At 42.6% G+C, this 7,500-nt stretch overlaps 1 protein-coding gene across 2 annotated transcripts in view; it reads right to left on the reverse strand.

The window, feature by feature from the left end:
* LOC113804806 (polyunsaturated fatty acid 5-lipoxygenase) overlaps nucleotides 1-7,500 on the reverse strand; it is a 38,324-nt gene that overhangs the window by 16,769 nt on the left and 14,055 nt on the right. The gene's annotated exons all lie outside the window — the stretch shown is intronic.

Here is a 7,500-nt window from a genome sequence, read left to right on the forward strand (position 1 = left end):
TTATAGTTCTACTTTACACTACGTTCTCTACTTCCCTCAGAATTTTTCCTATTTTACTCCAATCCTCTGTTCATTACTCATCTCTGCCTCTCCCTGTTCTCCATTCTGATTAGCTCTTTGTTCTTTTCTCCCTTTCCCTGTTCTCTACTCTGTTCAATTGCCTCTTTTCTCCTGTGTCTCTTTTTTTATTGTCGCTTCCTTCATTAAATCATTTTTTGCTCCTATGTTACTGTCTCTTGCTTTACCCCGCCCTGTTGGTATTTCCACTTCCGTTTTTTTTTTTCTTATTTTCCTTTCATTTTCCTATCTATCTATCTAATTTTCTCTCTCTTTCTCTTTCTCTTTCTCTCTCTCTCTCTCTCTCCCTCTCTCTCTCTCTCTCTCTCTCTCTCTCTCTCTCTCTCTCTCTCTCTCTTTCTTTCTTTCTTTCTTTCTTTCTTTCTTTCTTTCTTTCTCTCTCTCTCTCTCTCTCTCTCTCTCTCTCTTCTCTCTCTCTCTCTCTCTCTCTCTCTCTCTCTCCCCTCTATAATCTATCCATCCATCCATCCATCTCTACCTCTCTTTTTCTCTACACTGTTTCTCCTTCAGTAAAGGAACATGACAGATCGGGGAAATATATATATATATATATATATATATATATATATATATATATATATATATATATATATATAGATAGATAGATAGATAGATAGATAGATAGATAGATATATAAAGTGACGTGAAAGTAACGCGTCAATGGTATGTGTAAAAAGTGACGCCCTGACCTCAAAGGGTTAACGTGAGTGTAAAAAAAACAGACACAAAGAATTTCCTCCAACTGCCCCCCTCCCCCCCCCCGACGCCTCCCTCCACTATTTTTATTGCCACAACCCCCTCAAAGAAGAAAAAAAAAATGTATTGGTAGACTTTTGTCCGAAAGTTTACCGCGTTTGGTGGAGTCCAGCGTGACTATTCTTTCTTCTCTCTTGATGTCTTTTTGTTTTGTTTTGTTTTCTTTTGATACTTTGTCTTTTATTTGTTGGATTTTTTCTTTCTTTTTCGTACGCTGCTCTCTCTCTCTCTCTCTCTCTCTCTCTCTCTCTCTCTCTCTCTCTCTCTCTCTCTCTCTCTCTCTCTCTCTCTCTCTCTCTCTCTCTCTCTCTTATTCTTTCTTTTTACTTCTCATTCTCTCTTTCAGTCACTGTCTTTTTATTTTCTTTCTTTCTCCCATTCACCCTCTTTCTCTCTCTTTTTCCCACTCTCCCTCCACTTTTTACTCTCCTTCTCTCTCCTAAATTTATTATGTATTCTTTATATAAAAAAATGTAATAAATAAACAATGTCAATCATAATTAAAGATTATTATTGTCTTTCTCCCATCCTCTCGCCCTTCTTTTCCTTGACCCACTCTTCTTCCCCTTTCTCTCTCCTTTTCCTTGTCTCTCCCTCTTCCTCACGCCCACCCTTTCTAAGAGTGGGCGTGAGGAAGCCTAAGGATGAAGTGACTCATTCATGTTCCAACAATCATTTCCATATCACTTCCAACACCACTCAAGGAGAGGGGGGTGGGGGTGGAGTTGAGAGGGGGGGTGGAGTGGAGTGGGGGAGGGTCGGGCGGGGTGGAGTGGAGCTGAAAGGGGGTAGGGTGGAGTGGAGAGTGGTAGGGTGGAGTGGAGAGTGGTAGGGTGGAGTGGAGAGTGGTAGGGTGGAGTGGAGAGTGGTAGGGTGGAGTGGAGAGTGGTAGGGTGGAGTGGAGAGTGGGTGGGTGGGATGGTGTGGAGAAGGGAAGGGTTGGGTGAGTGGAGAGGAGGATGGGGTGGAGGGGCATAGGGGGTGGGTGGGATGGTGTGGAGAAGGGAAGGATTGGTGGGGTAGAGTGAAAAGGAGGGGGTAGAGTGGAGAGGAGAGGGGTATGGAGTGAAGAGGGAGGGGTGGGGAGAAGGGGAGAGTGGAATGGGGTGGAGTGAAGAGGGTGGGTGGGGTGGAATGGAGAAGGGGGATAGAGTGGAAAGGTGGGGTGGGATGGAGTGAATAGGAGAGGAGTGGAGTGGAATGAGAAGGGGAGAGGGGGGGGTGGAGGACGAAATCACCCGAAGGCTAAACTGAAGAGGCAACACATTAAGCCACATTTCGACACCAACTTAGAATCGATATTAGCCTAAGATGCTCACTTGTCTTCGAGGCTGACAGTTCACTCCTAACGCAAATGCTTCGGCATTGATATAAACGTGTAGGTATTTCTGCATGAGTGTGTGGGTATGGAGGGGTACGTGCCTATATATCTTACTGTTGACTAATAGATAGATAGACAGATAGATAGACAGACACATACACACACATACATACATACACAAACACTCACACACACATACAAACACACACACACACGCGCGCGCGCGCGCGCGCGCACCCCATCCCTTTTATCCGTATCAATTCAAGTCTGTGCTCTCCTTATCATAAGTAATATAAACTGTACGATAATTCATAAAACAGAATCAATACAGGGTGGTGTTATCAATGTAAAATAAGTAAAAAAAAACAACAAAGAAATACAAACGAAATTGGAAACAGGGAATACAGAAAAAATACAAAAGAAAAATGGAAACAAGGAGAATACAGAAAAAAAAAATTTAAATGGAAATAAGATGACGTCATCAATACAAAATCAGGAAAACAACTATATATACAAACAAACCAAAAAACAAAAACAAAACAAAAAATACTTTTACCAATTCAAAAGAAGAAAGAAAATATACCTAACAAAAATAAGGGGTAAAGAAATTATATTAAAACTCTTTTACGGAACAGGAGTCGCCGTTGCATCATACTTCGGGTATGGGACAAGTTGCAGTGTCATCCTTCGAACGTTCTAGAAGGAAAGAACGCGTGTGTCTTTTCCATTTGACACTAGGAAAATAGATATAACTGCAAGGGGAATTACCATGAGCTTAAAAAAATGAAGATAAAAAATTATTAAATAAATAAAAAATAGAGCGAGTGGGGGAGAGAGAGAGGAGGAAACAAAAGAGAGAGAGAGAGAGAGAGAGAGAGAGAGAGAGAGAGAGAGAGAGAGAGAGAGAGGAGGAAACAAAGAGAGAGAGAGAGGGGGGGAAGGGGAGGGAGAAAGAGAGATAGGGGGAGGAGGGGAGAGAGAAAGAGAGAGAGACAGAGAGACATCCCAGTCAACATACTTTTAACATGAGACGTTCCACCGCACTTGACTATCCATTGCGTAAGACTAACCCCCCACCTCTCCCTCTCGCCTACCTTCCCGGTGCTACCCTCCCTCCCCCCCTCTTCCCTCCTACCCCGGTCTCCCTCCCCCTCGCCTACCTTCCTGACGCAACCCCCCTTTCCTCCTACCCTGGTCTCCCTCCCCCTCGCCTTCCCCTTCCCCTCCCCCCATTCCCTCCTACCCCCAGCTTTCCACCCTCCCTCCCCTTCCCCCTCCCCCTTCCTCCTCCCCCTCACCTACCTTCCCGACGCGACCCTCCCCCACCCTCTTCCTTCCTACCACCCCTAACCCCCACCCCCACCCGCCACCGACCCCCACGTCGTCTGCGAACCGGGAAATTCCTTGTTCTTTCCCCCTACGACCTCGAGCTCTCGTCTCCCACGACTCTAGAGGATTTCCGAGACTCTGACTGATCTGCTGTCGATCCATCTGGTCGAACTGTCTGTCGATTTGATTGTCTACTTGGAGGTTTCTCGATGTGGTTTCTCTTATAGATTTACATATCAACATCTAGATAGGTAGATAGATGCATGTATGCATTATATATGTATATATATGCATGTATGTAGATATATGTATATATGTACGTAGATATATGCATGTATGCACTGTATAATATATATATATATATATATATATATATATATATATATATATATATATGAATATTGAAATGCGTGAGTATAGATGTGTGTGTGTGTGTGTGTGTGTGTGTGTGTGTGTGTGTGTGTGTGTGTGTGTGTGTGTGTGTGTGTGTGTGTGTGTGTGTGTGTGTGTGTGAAAAACTACGTATTTCTCGCCTCTATTCATTCCACCACCTGTCCGCCCACTCGTTCACCCATCCACTCATCCACCTATCCACCCAGCTATCCTATTCATCCATCCTTCCACTCACTCACCAATTAACATATATTCCCGTTCATCCACTTACACCTCCAATCAACCAATCCACCACTTCATCCACCACTCAACCCATCACCTTATCCACCCATCAATCCATCCATTCATCCACCGACAATCCACTTGGTTCAGCAAAAGCTCATCCACTGCTGAGAGAACGTAAGCCAATTTGACCTTTACGATCCCACGCTGACATAAACACCTTTTAACGCTTTTTGGAAACGTTTTTTTAACACGTGATAATAACATTGATCAGCATGAACGTTTACGAGGAGACGGTAAGACTTAAATAATGTTTTATGGTGTTTATTTTTTTAATGACTTACATACTTGTTTATTCATTTGTGTGTTTGTTTGTTTAATTGTAAGACATACGTGCTTACTGGGTTTTTGTTATTTGTAGGGTTTATATAATCACTGTCTGATTTTATCATAATAATAACTTTTTATTATTTTTTTCTTTTCTTTGAGGACACGCACTTCGTATTTAATGCTTTGTTTTCTCCCAGTCAATCCATCTATTTATCTATCACATATCCACTCCAAAAATTCATCTACTGCTGAAGTTACGATTTCAGCGTCTCTGTTCCCCGGAGAAAGATTTATAAGGTCGTCTGGTCTTGGGCATCTTCCGAAGACCATTGTGAGGATGGTTAGTTTAGCCTATTTATCAACAAAGGATTTTTTGATAGAAAGAGAGGGGGGAGAGTAGGGAGGGGGGAGAGTAGGGAGGGGGGAGGGGGAGAGAGGGAGGGGGAGGGGGAGAGAGAGGGAGGGGGGAAGGGGGAGAGAGAGGAGGAGGGAGGGGAGGGAGGGAGGGAGGGAGGGAGGGTGGAGGGAGGGAGGGAGGGAGGGAGGGAGAGAGAGAGGGGGAGGGAGGGAGAGAGAGAGAGGGAGGGAGAGAGAGAAAGAGAGAGAGAGAGAGAGAGAGAGAGGATATATAGCTACACAGACATAGAAATAAATCTATATTTTCACTGAATTTTACAAGGTCATCCCATACCCCCTCATGATTCCCTACCCTCAACGCAGAACATCTAACTTACAAAAACGTCACAAACGATAAGTGTGGCGCAGTCATAGTGATGATTAAAGTTTATCAGTAACAAGAAAGCGCTCTTCAAGGACAGGAAGCTTCTACCACTCCTTTTTTTTTATCCTCTCAGAAAGTAAAAAACCATTCTGTCACTCGCGGAAACGTTCTTGCTGGCCTGTGGCTCGCTCTTGCGGTGTTGCCGGCATGTGGAATTTCGTCGGGAGATAAATAGTAACGTTTGGCAACTGCGCGAGGAAAATTCATTCTCGCGTGTTTCAAGGAATTTCTTTTTCTTTGTATGACAATATCGTCAATTTTATGAAGGCAGAGATGAAATAAAAATCACTGTTCAGTTCTATGTTCAGGGTAGAATTCGCAACAAGAAGTACTCCTTGGCAACAGAATCACCCCACATCACGCCACTAACACAAACGTTCTGCCCACACAAACTCGTTCTAGCGGAAGGCAATGAACGCCACTCACGTTCAGAAACATAAACAGCTTATTACCGCTTCTTCCTATACTTATCTTACGATCTTCTTGCTTCTTGGAAACGTCTAATAACCAATGCTGTGGATATTAACTGATCTGCACGAATGCTTCCCGTGAGACGCGGTCTTGTTTATACGTTTTTTTTCCCCTTCTTTTTCTTCTAAATTTAGACTTGTTTCTATGAGATACAAAGTATGAGTTTCAGTTTATATGCAGGAGTGTGAAGAAGATACACACGCACCACGTTAAGTATATCACATGTCCTTGAGAACTTCATGACTGCTAAACACACAGCTGGGAGAAATGGGATAGTCTCTCGTCCAGAACTGCATTCACGTTCTCCAGTTCTACGCCGCCAAAGAGGATATAAAACCAGTTAATTCCCACTTTCCTTTCAAACAATTAGTTAAACGCAGCCAAAGGGGATATAAAACCAGATAATTCCTACTTTCCTTCCAAACAATTCATGTTAAAAGACCCGTCTCTCTTTTCCGACTTCGGCTTCTTGGGACTCGCAATGAAGGCCTATGAAGCATTTGAACAATACGAATGTCATAACTCCGTGTCACAGCTGCTAACACTTTAAAAAATCCAATTATCTCATATCCCCACCCTTCTCCGTGCATGAATTATCACGACTGCAGCCATCACATGTGAACAGCACACAGGATGCAGAGCGAAAGTCAGTGTCAGTCATGTTCAACTGAGGTCATGCAGTCTGCTAAGTTAACCCACTTCGTATTATATAAAGCGTCTCTTCAGTGGGTATTGCGGGAGGCTAACTTGTGGATATGTGATGTGATCCCTATCAGATGATCGAAGTTTGAGGAAATTTATGTATTAAGGGCAAATGTTAGTTCACTGTCAGGCGGAAAATTGTCAAACAGAATTTCTAAGAATTATTTTTCGTTCAGTTCGCCGTGGGTTTTTCAGGACAAGAGGAAAAGACCGTTCAAACATTGTTTTGATAACGTTCATTATAATTTCCTCTCTTTTCACAGTGTTATTCATCCTTTCGGAAACCTTACGCTATCGTTACCTAAATAAAAAGTACAATGAAAATATACATAAAATATTTTGGCCCTACCGTGTTCCAAAAACGTCCCAAACGAAATCTACCTTCACAAGAAAATGTTTAAACGACAAATTACACTGATGTAGCCTACGATTATTTTCCGTAGAGATTATAACTACGAAATCATATCCTGTTAGCAACGTCCCTCTACCTCGTTCACAACAACGGTCATAGCACCCACCCTCCCCCATGGCTCTTCACAGAAGGGACGGGACGGCAACCAACCAGTGCTACGTGCGTTTGTTATTATTCCCATGCTTCTGTTTGCCTTGCAATCTGGTCGTTTCAGAAGCTTTTGTAAACAGAGAGGATTTGGTTATCTTTCGGCGTTAAACTGATCTTTGATATTCAGTGTCGGTTCATACAGTTTAGAAGGGAATAATCATATGATAGACGTCTCATCAGCGTAGCAATGCAATGGTTACATGACACCAGCTGATGGCAACGTTGTAGACAGCCTGTGAATGGACATAGCGTATTGAAATTGTGCTAAGCTTGATGCGATGAATCAGATCATACAGATGAAAGTAGGAAAATATTTATTTTTTTCCTATATGGAGAGTAGGAACGAATTTATATGTAGTTAATTTGATATCATACCCTTTCATAAAGCGAGCACTGTGTATACATGGAAAATTTAAAGTTCTGCTCGAGAAAATGCGAAAGTAACTAAATAGAGTAATGGAGACGGATTAGAATGATATTCAATTAGAAACTTTCCAATTATTAAATTTATATTACATATTCCATCACATATTCTAGCCATCCCAAGCAGCTTTT

Source organism: Penaeus vannamei, chromosome 9 (genome assembly GCF_042767895.1).
Source record: "Penaeus vannamei isolate JL-2024 chromosome 9, ASM4276789v1, whole genome shotgun sequence".
NCBI classification, from domain to species: Eukaryota; Metazoa; Arthropoda; class Malacostraca; order Decapoda; family Penaeidae; genus Penaeus; species Penaeus vannamei.